The sequence below is a fragment of the Lepisma saccharinum genome, chromosome 2 (assembly GCF_977018435.1).
Source record: "Lepisma saccharinum chromosome 2, izLepSacc3.1, whole genome shotgun sequence".
NCBI lineage: Eukaryota > Metazoa > Arthropoda > Insecta > Zygentoma > Lepismatidae > Lepisma > Lepisma saccharinum.
Window position 1 is genome coordinate 74,323,972 of NC_139230.1, and position 14,600 is coordinate 74,338,571.

Below are 14,600 nucleotides of genomic sequence, written 5' to 3' on the forward strand. Positions count from 1 at the left end.
CTTGACCCCCAGACAAAAATTCGTGCTTGCACCTCTGGTATTATACAGGGTGTGTCAGAGCGAACTAGACACTACCTTTTTCTCGAGAACGGGAGATCGTATCAAGTTGAAACAAAAAAAAAAATGCACCACTAAGTTGGGCCCAAAGAATCCGTAGAAAGTATTTACAACAGTCCCAAAGCCACCCTTTGTGGTTTTAGTGGGGGGCACATGACCCGTTTGTGCGATTTTCAAATGGGAAGGGTATGTTTGGAATGCAGATTCGGAAAGGCGGGGAAAAAATACGATTGTTATATGAAACATTTGTCTGTACCACCTACCGTTTTCCGTGTAGAAAATGGTTTTGCAAAAAAGGGAAGGTGAGCCAAATCGAGTATACCGAGCTTAACAAGTAAGGTAAGTGCAGCACCATAACAGTTTCGGAAAGTGCAGGACACAAGCTTTCCAACGATATGCCACATGATGACTGCGGGACTAAAAAAGGATGAAACCGCGTGACCCAAAAAAGGGGGTCTAAAGTTAGGGAAGCACTCGAAAATTTCAAATGGCAAAGGGGGTCGAGTAATACCTCGTTTTAAAGGTCACAGAAAACGTGAAAAGGATGCTACTAAAACCACAAAGGGTGGCTTTGGGGCTGTTGCAAATACTTTCTACGGATTCTTTGGGCCCAACTTAGTGGTGCATTTTTTTTTTGTTTCAACTTGATACGATCTCCCGTTCTCGAGAAAAAGGTAGTGTCTGGGTCGCTCTGAAACACCCTGTATATATTGAAGTGTGACTCAAATGAAGATCGGGGATCAAGAGTCACGGCGATGTATGAAATTATAAAGCGAGAAGTTTACGGTTCATAACTACTAAAAAGGGTCCGCCCCGGTCAATGAAGGAAAAGATGAGTTATAACTGAGTGAGAATGCTCTCTCCACACTATCATACCTGCCCGTTGTTTCTGAAGATGTTTTCCTAGATGAAGGTGTAAGTTGCGTCCATAACGTGTCAGAGTCAGTACTTCGACTCTGAACAATGTTCCTCCGTTATCCCGCGCCAAGTGTATCGAAAGAAGCGTCTGAGTAAATTGAGAGCGATGTCCTTCCAGGCTTCTCTTTTATACTTCTGCCGGACTAGAGGTGATTACTCTTCCAGTCCTCTATTGGCGAGGCTACTTTCGTAACCTCCCGTATAACCTCAGCAATGAGGCATTATCCCAGCGCATTCTTGGGATAACTAAAGGCAGTTGACGGAGGCGACAGGTTATTGAACAGCGCAAGGAGAGCATGAAACGATTCTCTTCTCCATCTTCACTCATTATACCTCATATATATATATATATATATATATATATATATATATATATATATATATATATATATATATATATATATATATCAGAGATCAGAGGCGAGGCGTCCGGTCATCGGGAGATGCGGCGATGACCAAGCAAGGTAATGAAAATATTGAATTTTGGATATTTTAGAGAAGTAAAAAAGTAAGTAAGCATACTCGCATATTTGTGCGAAATATGCCAAGCGACAGCATGAAACAGCTGGAAATACGCAAGAGATTCGCTAATCTTAGCGCATCGATATGAAGCCCCAGTACTACCCCTCGCGCCGAACCCTCCCGCCAAGTTTCCTATTGAAGGCAATTGTGTTAGAAGCCTCAGCTCATCGCAGAAGTGGTGTGACTCCATCTGGTCTTTGCCGGTGCCGAGAACAGCCGAACGCTTCCGAACAGGTAGACCCTACGACAAGGTACAACAACATCTACTTTCCCCCACTCTTGAAGGTCTGGGTCATAACAGGCCCTTTTGTCAGCCGCCATACCCATGCTTACAGCCACGGCAAGGTTTCTCTGGAGTCATCAAGATTCTTCCTAGTGTCCAGTGCCGTGCTCAAGGAGGGGTTGGTGAGGGTCATAATCCCTGCTTAGGATCAATAATTTTACAAAAAAAAAAAAAAAAAAGAACGTCAAATGCAGGAAAAGATGGCAAAATGAGGAATTCAGGACTACTAAAAAGTACACGTAAGCCCTTCAAAAATCCTGGGCACACCACTGCGAATGTCTCCTATTTCCACGTGTTAAGAGGAAAAGCACACATTGAACGATATGAAATCGCCTTTGATTATGAAAACAACAATTGACGGCGGTTATAAAAGTGCTTACCTTTAAACGTGACAATTGAAGTGTTTTCATTTCACTTTCGATCATATTTAATAATTCTCATCGTATGGGATAGAATTATGTGTATTTTGTAGTCGTAAGGTCCGTGATATGAGCTTTTACATTAAACTGGTAACATAGGCGTGCGCACGGGGGGGCAAGGGGGCAATTGTCCCCCCAATCACGGACATTCGCAGGTTCTTTTCCACGGAGGGACGAGCAAGGTATTTTTCCATGGGTATATTACCCCGACAATAGTGTTGCCCCCTCAAAAAAGACCACTTCAATTTGAAATTATGACATTAATGTAAATTACTATGACTGAAATAAAGTTATAATGTGAAATATATACTTTTAGGTTCACATTCGATTTCTAAGGCGGAGGTGTGGCCATCCTTTGCTCCCCCCTTCTAGACGTCTATGTCCTTACATTATTATACTTTCACCTAGAAATTTAGTGTAGAGGAATCTTCAAGATGGTGTTTTAATTCTACTTTATGCACAGTAAGGCTAATCGGGACTGGACCTAGAGTTTGATCAGAGCCACTATGTGCCTCCTCCGGGTATCAAAACCGGGACCCTTTGATTACAAGGTGACGACGCTACCACTGCGCCATCGGGGAGGTCTTGTAGAGGAATCTTATCGCCGCTATTAAACGATATTACCTAGGTATACTCTTATTGCCAATCCCCAACCTTGGACGGAAATAAATTCTAGGAGGCAAGAGGGCACATACCTTGAGGTAAAAGAGAGCAAGCAAATTTAAAATACTCAAGATGGAATTTGTTTCCACGTCTTTCTTGCATTATTTCTTCAAGACGGCCAAGAGCACCTGCAGGGGGCACATAAGGGCAATCACCCCCCTCCCTTGAAATCAAATTTTGTACAAATAAAAATACATTTCGAAAAATTTTGTTGCTAGCTTCGCTCGCAATATATGCTTTTCTTACAGTCTTGTCAAGTTCAGAGTGTAGCAATGGGGTGGCGGGAGTTTGCCCTGGGCGCCAAAATTAAAAAAATAAATGAAAATGCCATGGCTGTCCATGATTTTTTTGTGCCATATTAAATTAATATTGCTTTTAGCTTGCATAAATTTGGATCTAAAAATTTTTCTTCCTCTGTTCGCTCGCATTTTCATTTTCTGTAATGGATTGAAAATTACGAAAGTACTTCAGACTCTTGCTGCTAGAGAGTTTTGTCTTAAACGCATGAACACATTTGTTTGGAGGAAGAAGCGCGGCACATTTCAGAGACAATTTATTTATTCGTTATGGTGCCTCTATGTTGCTGCATTAGATCATACGCACATATACATACACACACACACACATTAATGCAATGAAACCAAAACAGTGAGATAAAATGAAATTTTTCTTTCCCGACTGAACTTTCATGAAGGCTTTGCCCCCCCTAATCAGAGAAACCGGGAAAGACAAGCCTCTGACGCCGGGCCGCTTGCCGCCGAGTCTCGTAGCGAATGTCAGGGAATGCTCTGTATATAAAATACACACACACAAAACCCCCCACACCCATATATATATATTGATCATGGCCGAGGGTGATGTGATCAGCACCACGCCCCTGGCCGTCTTTAACCCCCCCCCCCAGAGTTTCCTCCAGGTACCCACTTTACACGATGTTGTGTGGGCGCCAAAGCCGCCTGAAGAGGTGGAAAGAAATCGCGGTTTTCCTCCATCGGGGTTCGAACCCGGGTCTCTCGCATTGTAGTCAGACGCCTTAGCTATCCTTTTTTATATAAGGAACGCAGCCTTCCCTACACATTAAACTCACATCAATTTCTATCAATTCACATATTCATTCAGGACAGACGAATACAAACATCCATGTCCGAGTCGGGATTCTAACCTGGGATCTCTGGCATCGTAGCGCGCTGCTGTGACTACTTTTTTTTTTTAATAGAAAGGAATACCCATAAGTGGTGGGATACACCGTTTTTCTCTTTATTCTCAATTTTCACATATCTCGGTTTTTCTCATTACGACAAACACAAACATTCATGTCTTATCCGTGACCCCTGGCGTCGCAGCTCGCAGTGCTAACCACTCAACACGGAGGTCGACACCCACTGAGCTACCACGGCTCAATACACATACAACATATTTATGACTATTGGATAGCGTAAGCACTGTTCGTCCAACATTAGAATGAATTTCTGCAGTTTTAGAAAAATATCTTATAGCTAATACAATGTTAGTCTTTCAGTTAGTCCATTAAGTCAAAGCAGAAACCTGAGCAGCAAGATTTTGCTCAACTTAAGGCAACATCAGATAATGTAAACGGTCTGATGATGATCGTAATTTAATTTTCAATTACACCAGACACCAGAACACTCTTTCACACAAATAAAGTGTCACCGGTATATATATATATATATATATATATATATATATATATATATATATATATATATATATATATAAAACATCTTCAGCACTTTACAAAAATTAGTACATGTTGCAGTTGAGGTAGTATCACAATCACCGAAGCACCTAAACCGTTCCCCACAAAATGGATTTTCAGTTACAAAGCTGTTTAGAAGATGTCGAACTTCCACGTGTAGCTCAATCTCGTACACACTGAACTGAGCAGTAATAAGGCTGACATCTTCTTCATTAGGTTTTAATGTAAAAAGCCTGTCACTGCATTCACCAGATTTACAGTTTCCTGAGCGAAACGTTTATCGATGAAAATGATAAGAGAGTCAAGGAGGGGGCAAAGTGTTTCTACTTTGAACTCTTCCTCCATTGATTTGAATTCACTTCGTATTGCTACAGCGCCTTGAATAACGTAGTGTGGAAAACGACCAAAGAAACTGGTTCCCGAAACGATAAGTGAATTGATGGAAACAGTTATATTTGTGGAGTTATTTGCAGTCACGAAATGACATTAATTTGGAAAGAAAATTAAAATAAAATTAATAAATAAATAGCATGCATAACACAAGAAGAAACATCGCAAAGTGATTCCGGATGTCAGGTGTTGGATTGTGTACTAGAGTTTTATTTTTTTATGTTATTAGAATATAAATAGTATCCTGAGAGATATTTCATATCGAGGCGACAAACCACAAGTGTCGCTTGGAAGTCAGTAGTCAATGCAGCCTTTCGAACCGTAGGGACACAAGCTCTGACTGCACCGTTTCCTCAAGGAGATTTTACACCAAAGCGACACGCGACAAACGATACGAGGATTCCACACTAAAGCGACACGGGTCCTTCGGTCCAAGGCAACTTTCATACCGAAGCGACACATGTTGCTTGGAAACGAGCCAATCAAGAGCAACATTTCACATCGTAGCGGCATGACGGGAAGCACAGGCCAGCGTTCGGTTGGTGAAATCCTCAAGCGATAACGATAAGTGTCGCGTGCCGCTTGTCGCTTTGGTGCGCAATCTCACTAAAGCAAGACACTCATTGCATCGCGCATGCGCGAACAACAAACCACGGCAACATGTTGAAAATGTTGAGGAAATGGCCCAGTTTGAGCGACGCACAAGCGACAAAGCGACACGTGTGGCTTATCGTGTCGCGTAGATCTGTTGTTGTAATGTGCGGTTTATCGTGTCGCCTATCTGTTGTTCGCACAGTTAGCAGCGAACGCTTGCTAATAGACTGAAGGCACCATGTCGCTTATTACTTAGTTGGGAACTCCCCCTGTAGCGCGTCGCTTCGGACTGAGCACCCTTCCTTTAAGGAGCTTTCCGACCGAAGTAAGAAGTAGCACGCGAATACGCCATATGAACGTGTCGTTTGCTGTTTGGATTTTCATGTGCAATGAATGCTATTTTACAGTCTTGAATTGTGTGTCACTAGTGTGACAGTGTGAACATCCCATGTCGCTTGTCCCATTGGTTTGAAAGTTTCCTTACACTCATGTCGATGGCACTAAGAAAGTTTTGTGGGGTTCCCCTTGTCGTTTCATGCAATCATCATTATCATCATCGCCACGATTAGTTTGAAGCGGAAGAAAAGAGACAGTAAATATCAAAAATACAAATGCTTCAGTGTGTATATCTTTAAAAGAAATGATGGTGATGATGATGATAATATTAATAATGAACCTAATTCATACACAAAAATGTATTTGCCAAAAGCATTCCATTCGTAACGAAAGTATGACGATAACAGGACGTGGTCGACTGTCTAGAATGTTCGTTAATATCTTCTCGACCACTGTACCAAATATCATAGCAATTATCACATTCATAGAAATGCTTCATGTAAAAGAATCAGACGTTGCAGTGAAAATTCCATTTACTTCCGTTATAAGCAGACGAATGCCTAGCACGTGTACCGACACCAGCGCCTCTAGCGGTATCATTTTCGAGTGGAACCAGCCAGAGATGCCAGAACAGTTCCGTTTTCCACACTACGTTATTCAAGGCGCTGTAGTATTGCCACGTAAGATTTAGTCGGTTAGACACTTTTTTCCTGACTGAAGGAATTTCTACATCCAGGTCATTACATATTTCAGTAGTGTTTGTGAATGTGGTTTCGAACCATGGATCATCTTCACGTAGGTTTTGTAGAGTGGCTTTAAGATGTTTCACGCCTGCCCCCTCCTGAGATATCTGGAAAAACGTCTTTTCAATTTCAGTAGTGAAATTCCATCTTGAAAACATGGACAAGGGGTGCCATGAAAGACAGCAATTAAGTGGTATCTGAGATCTAGGGCTCGTGAAAATGTGCAAATCGACATAGAACTAACTGCACATCAGTGTTTATGAAAACGAAGGAAGTCGAATCCAGATTCTACTGTATTTAAATAGTGGACTCGTGTCTGAACCTGACAACAATTCCAAGTTATTTTATAATCAATTTCAATTGTATTTGTTAAATAATAATAGAAGGTAAAACATGAGCTATCATGACTGAAGGACAAAATATGAAATATTCAGTGCTCAAAGTGGAAATTTCTATCTGGGGGATGCTTTGCTAAGTTTGGGGAAACGTTTCATCACCTTTATGTAAAAATATAAATATATGAAGACCAAAAACATAAAACATATGCAAGTCTTCATGTATATATTTTATTTCAACTAATAAATATTGATTGTGTGTAATTTATTTGCAAGAAAATTTCCAACAGAAAGTAACTGAAAAGAGTAACTTGTAGTTACTTTTTAAATACCAGTAACTCCAGTAACTGGAGCTAAATTGTTTCTAAAATAAGTAACTGCAACTAAAACTGAATTACTTGTTGAACCAAGTAACCCTCTAACTAAGTTACTTTAAGAACCAAGTAATTACAACCTAGTTACTTTTTTAAAAAAATGCCCTTTCCGATCACTGGCAAGGAAAAATCACAATTTTTTAAAAAAAATACCGTACAATTTTCTGTGCTCATATCTTAGTTATACCTTACCTGAACTAGCCGGTTTTCCTCGATCCTTCCATCAGAGACTGGGTACAGATTTTGAAACGTTTCTGCATTCCGGATAGCCCATCGAAAGCAAGATTTGTTGCTGCATACGCACATTCTTCAGGGCCTAGTATCTAAGGAAAATGTTGTGATATTGTTGAAAATGTTTTGATACTTTGAATTTGTATTATATTATTATTATATTAACTGTGTTACAGTAATAAAGTAATTGAATTTTATAAACAATGGTGAATTTAAAGTAGAAAAAAGGACAGTAACAAACAGGCACGCGATTTCGCTTGCGCACACACACACCCTAGGCGAGCCTGTAACTTCGTAACAGCCTAATAGCTTCAAAATGATAATAGGCTGCAAGAAAAAAAAACCTATCAACTCCACCTCATACAAACATATGGGGAGAGTCAGGGTGTACGCTATGAGTGTACTTGGAGATTGCCTCAAACATTTCAAACTGTTGAAAGGGTCCAGTGACATCTTGTTGTACAGATCCTAAATCAAGGTATTATTTTTGTTTGTTATTGTTTTTATGTGCTTGCAATTGCACTTTAATGGGGACTATAAAATAGAAAATATTTGAAATTTGACATTTTCTCGTTTTCGGAAACAGTGGCGGAGTGATTAGCACAGCGTGCTACGAAGCTAGGTGTCTCAAATTTCTAATCCTGGCCTTTGCATGGGTGTCTTTTTTGAGTGCCCTTTATCAATTCATCATAACCTCACTCTTCCTCATCATCGAGATTAGCCAAAAGTGAAAAAAGCGACGAAAATAACAAAATAAATCAATAGGAATCAGAATAATACTTTCTTTCTAATTTAAGTATGCAAACAAATTTGACCCACACCGAAAACGTTTCCTACAAAAATTATATGAATTCGAGGCCTATGAATGGAGGTGTCATTCAACAACCTATACCATTTGACATTTTCAAAGAACAATTTCCACACGAAGTCACCCACTCCGTAAACCGAAACTGGATCTCCAACGGGGCAGTCGAACACCCTACCAACTGGACCGCGGCGGCTCTTAACAGTTTCTACAATGCATTATATTGTAATTTTAATTATTTTGCTTTTTAAAATATAATGCAGAAGTGTAAAAAAATACAGTAATTGGGATTCAAAGAGAGAAAATTGTCAAAAAAAAACTTTTGAGGTTACTGTTTCCACATATTGCTTCCAATTGTGTAATAAAACTTACCACAAAACGCTTCAGCGTATCACCATCCACATGATCGTCAATCAATATTTCAGCATTGATGGCAGTCTTGTTGACAAATTTGATGTAGTATCTGCCGAAAGGAGTAGAGTAACGGAGCACTGGAGGAGCCATTACAATTCTTATGCTTCCTATGCTTAAAAAGAGAAGAAAATAAAATCAGAGGTCAGTTCTGTATAGTTTCCTTGCCTATACTAAGATGTTAATGACAGTGCACTGAAACCATGTACTTTTTAAAGTGCATCTAGCAAGAATTGGACATGCACGCTGCCAGTTAGTGAGAAACTCAAAGTTCCAAGCGCCAGGAATGTTTATAACATATGTGGTTGCAGAGGCCGGTGGGGGTATCAATGTCACCCACCAATATTCATCATGATTACAACAAACTTCTAAGTGGAGTAATATTATTTACTTTGGCACGCTACGACGTCAGGCTTCCTGGGTTCGAATACCGGCCTGCGCAGGGTGTTCTTTGTGAACGCCCCTTCATCACTTCCATCATATCACCACTTCGCAATTAGTCAAACCTGGCAGAAAAGCGAAGTAAAAAAATCATGCCTAAATACGTAACAAGAAACATATCAAAGCACCAACAGACGGCGAACACAGCACGGAGGTGGGATAGTGAGGAAGAGGAGGACGCGTAGGTGACGAAAGTGAACATGAAAGTGATCACGTGACCAAAAGTAAACATGGCACTGGTTCGATTATTAAGTGTTTGGGCGTGTGGGTGACAAGCTGACAACTATCAGCCAAGCATGCAACTGACGTTAACTTTAAAAAATTACGTCACTTAGAAGTGCAACGATATGACTGAAACCAAAAGAAATGGTCAATACTAAATGATGTTCGACCCTTCCTTTCCGATGTCCAAAAACGTGATCCTCTCCTTGACGTCTAAAATTAAGCGATCACTAGGAGACGTCTTGCATTAACTGTGGAGCCTAAAACCTCATTGATCCTAGGGGGCACAGAAGAGTAGCCAGATTTCTACTTCCGGGAGAAAAATACAATTGCAGTCTTCTTTGCTTCATACGCACAAATTGTATTATCTTTGTTCACTCTTCTTCTAGGGTATAAATTAACAAAAGCTAAAAAATACAGTACTAAAAAAATTGTACTGACGATAATGTGCTTCTGCAGGACCTGAAGACAGGAGCACAGAATCCACTGCATGCCATGGCCAGCTTATTCACCCTACCTCAACTGTATCGAAAATCCATGGCCGCTCCCGAAGACAGCTATCACCATTCTTCCCAACCCACCACAGCTCACAGAGGCCGCCATACAGGAATGGGAGCGTATACGTCGTGTAGAGAGGTGCACACGTGCTCGGAAAGGCCGATTGGCTTCTGAAGACAAGGAGCAACTGCATCAGCGACGGTTGTTGGGATTGTTGACACTCATTATGCACCTCGGTTGTTTTGGTCGCTTTGTGACAGTGTATCTTTTCTCTTGTTTCGTGTAAAACATTCCGCCTTTGCTTTCAAATAAAGGTGATTGTTTTGCCTAATCCTATTTCCTTCAAGACCTATATCACTTTCCATTTTGTAAATATCAAATTATGAAACTTTTTTGAGCACGGTCACGTCGGTCCACCAGTGCCAACAATCACAATCTCAGAATCTATCCAAATATAATGACGAAATGTGGTCGATTAACAGACCTACAAAATACAAAATAGGGCTCAAAGCAACACAAATTAACTCGGCAGTCAGCCGTGAGGAACAACAATCTTTCCAACGTGACCCGTTGATGTCTTGGAAAAAGACAAATCAAGATCTATTTTCTTTTTTCTAAATTGGAAGACCTAGAAAATGGTAGTTTAACAGGACATAAGCCGGTAAAATAATCGAACGTCCACAGTCGATTCATTCCTCATTGTTGCGATATCTTCGAAACTATTCAATCTACAAATTAAAATCAAGCCAGTTGAAAGAACTGCGAAGTACCAACTTTGTTACTGTACATATTTTCCATCGGTCTCTCCATTTGTATGTTATAGTCAACAATCAAATCCAATCGTACTCAGAGAACGACTAGAGATGGTCTGAAACTGTGAGCCAGAGAGGAGAGAGGGATAAGGAACTGTCGGTTCCTTTGATCTTCCTCTCCCTCGCGTGGCGGGCAACCTCATTGGTGACCGGATTTCGCGCCTAGGAGGAACGGTTTCGCCATATCTGTGGTGCGTCAGCTTTTGAAAGTCGCTGCGTTGAACGTGTTGTTTGAAGCTGCACAATGCCTTGGAAAGGGTCGACTTGGTGTTCTGCAATAAATTGCAAGAACAATGGAGAAAGAAAAGATGAACAAGGAAAACATATAAGTTTCTTCCGCTTCCAAAAAGCACCAAAAAGATGTTTCCTTTGACTTGTGCATTCGTACAACCTTGGTGACAATGAAGTTCGACCAGAAAGGAATACGTGATTAAATGCACAGAGGCATAGGCGGTGGAATGGGTGACCCGCAGAAGTGACGCATGTGTGTAAGAGGAGGCGTGTGAGCAGGCAAGAATCATGATCCCAGCATGTTGCACCCAAGGTCACGTAAAGAACGAAAACGGGGAACAATACGCGTGACATTGAACTTCGACCAGGCACCAGACCCATACGGGAAAATTCCAGATAGTGGCGCATTCGAAGGAAGCATGACGTCACGGACACGATAAGGGAGTCCGCCGTATATAAGCGCGTGCTGTGCACCGAGGTACCACAGTGCATCATCACCATGGCCAGGGGCAAACCTATTGACAACACCGTGAGGAGAAGAGTGGTGGAGTTGCAACAGGATGGACTCAGTGAACGGGAAATAGGGCGCCAACTGAACTTACCCAAGTCAACCGTCCACTGCATCATTAAACACCACCAAAATACGGGTACTACAGAGCCAGGTAAGGCCCCCGGTCGAAAACGCCTGCTGAGCGTGCGTGACCTACGGATATTTAGGCGCTATATCCAGACCAACAATCATGTTTCTGTGGCCGAATTACGACTGTGGACTCGAGAACGCTTTCACATTGAAGTGTCAACCAGAACCATTCGCCGTTACCTACAGCGATGCGGTTACCGACTGTACAAGGCGAAACGTAAACCCTTCCTTTCCATGTTGAACAAAGGCAATCGACTACGGTGGGCATGAATGTACCGGGGATGGACATTTCGGCAGTGGAACAGGGTTTTGTGGACGGACGAATCCATTTTCAATGTTCTGTACGGGAAAATACGGAAAATAGTAATTTGTCGGAAGGAGGAACAGAATGAAGCAAAATGTTATGCACATCGGGTACAGAAACCTGCGTCAGTGATGGTATGGGGATGCATGACGGCATCTGGGGTTGGCCCACTACACGTCTGTGAGGGCATTGTGAATGCACACGCCTATACACGCATACTGGAGCGGCATCTTCCCACAGTGCGAAGGCACCTGTTCCACAGGCGGCTTCTCATCTTTCAACACGACAATGCCAGGCCTCATACAGCGCGGCTGACAAGAGAATGGTTGACTCGCCATCACGTGCGAACTCTGCCATGGCCACCATCGAGTCCCGACCTCTCGCCCATTGAGAATGTGTGGCGTGTTCTTAAGCGACGTGTGCAACAGAGGTGACCCACGACAGTGGCTGCTCTTATCGCCTGCCTGCAGGAGGAATGGCACCGCATCGATGTGGAATACCTTGAACGACTCGCCCGCAGCATGCCCCGACGCATTGCCACAGTTATTCGCCGACGGGGCGGCGTCACACCATGGTAAACAGGATCCCCTCTAACAGTGGTCGAACTTCAATGTCACGTGTAGATGGACGAAAATGTTTTATTTTGTGTGGACACCATACATTGCTGCGTTGCAGCGGAAATTTATGTTTTCCTTTGTTCCATGTAGCCTGCTGAATAAAATATGTTCAGCATATGCATGTGTTCTCCTTCTTTCACAACGCACTCCTATATTTGTGACTGGTCGAACTTCATTGTCACTAAGGTTGTACACTGAACATCATCTTCTGAAAGTCGTACAACGCTTAATTTTGATTGTCAATAACATGTCACATATCACATATCCTCACCTTTTTGACCTTACAAGATCCGTCCACTGCACAGGAGTGTTTTTAAAATAATTTTCCCTTACTTGTTTGTCACTGTCAAATAATGTCGTCAAGAAATTAATAAATGTCGCATCCAGAAGTGTATTGATATTATATATTTCACAAATCGACGAAACGAGATCTAACAAACAGTTGCTGTGGTGTGATTCATTGCGTGTGGTGATGATTGAATTAGCTGGTTTATTACTGTGCGTGCAAGGAGGACGGGGCCAGTAGCACACTTGGAGTTTCGCATTTATCGTCATCATCATCATCATTCCGTTTTGATTTACAATAATTTATTATTTTGCAAGGTGTATTCTAACTTGAATGTCCGTTTAGGCGGCATTCATTATTATTTTTATCTATTATTTGAGCAAAATAAAAAGTTCAAATTTTACCGCTGCGTATTTGGAAGACAGAAAATCCATGACGAATATAATTATTTTGTACATATGACATGTATAACTTTCATGTACAACATAATATGCTTTACACATATGCAACATGGAGCGACGTAAAATTAGAAAATATGTAAGATGTTAACACTAAATTATGCACGTATTCAAAGTTTCTTTAATACACACGCGCACGCGCGCGCGCACGCACACACATACACACACACATCCTACATGTATAACATATTATTTTAATATATTACCTACTGTACATTATGTACAGTACGTAATATTTGTCCGCCTCATAACAAACCAACAGCAAAAATGGTATAAATTGTCTGTGAAATGTGTTTCCTCAGAACAATTGTTAATTCATTTAAGACAAAACTGGTTAGCAGAAACAGTCTGAAGTACATAGTTGGTCCTACTTCACTCACTGGTAATTTACAATGCATTACAATGCATTACAATGCATTGCGAGCGAAGTGATCTAGAAAATTTTTAGATCCAGTTTTTTTCTAACTGAAAACAATATTGATTTAATAGGGCACAAACGATTTCACAGGGCGCCATGGCATTCTCTTTTACATTTTTCATTTAGATCGTTCGGCTCCCAGAGCCGACTCCCGCCGTCCCGCCTCTGACATTCAGGACACTGTAAGAAAAGCAGATATTGCGAGTGAAACGAGCAGCAAAATTTTACGAAATGTATTTTTATTTTCAAAAATTTGAAATCGGAAAGGGGGTCAATTTGCCCCTCTGTGCCCGCCTGCAAGTCTGGTATTCGTTAAACATCGATAAGTGACAATTAATAAGTAATATGTATGAATTCTGCTGTGGTCAAAATGAGCTACAAATTGTTACTATCTATGTTTTTCTCAAACAATACCAGTTTAACAGGTCGTAAACACTTAAAATATTATTACTGTAGTTTTTAAGTCCACTTTTATGCACGTAATGCTAATCGGAACTGGACCTACAGTTTAAAGTGGGATCCGAAGTACCAGTGGCGTGGCGTGACTTTTTAAAAAGTGTTACCGGCTATCAGTACGACATTTATGCCTGCTAGACGTTATTACAACCCCCCTTCCCTTTCGGTAAAGAAAACATTTCTTCGAGCTAGATATTTGTTCATTTCGTTCTTGTTTTTCAATCAGCACAGTGAATTAGCTACAAACACTCCCAGAAAGAACTACCACTCATGAGACAGTTACCACGAAAATCCAATGAATAGTGGTAGACCCTTGTTAATTCTTCATCTGTCTCCGTTTCTTTGCAATGAGCTGCGAAGGGGAAGAAGAAAATCCACACTTTTCTCGGGTCAGTTTGACGTTTGTGTGGTGAGCACTG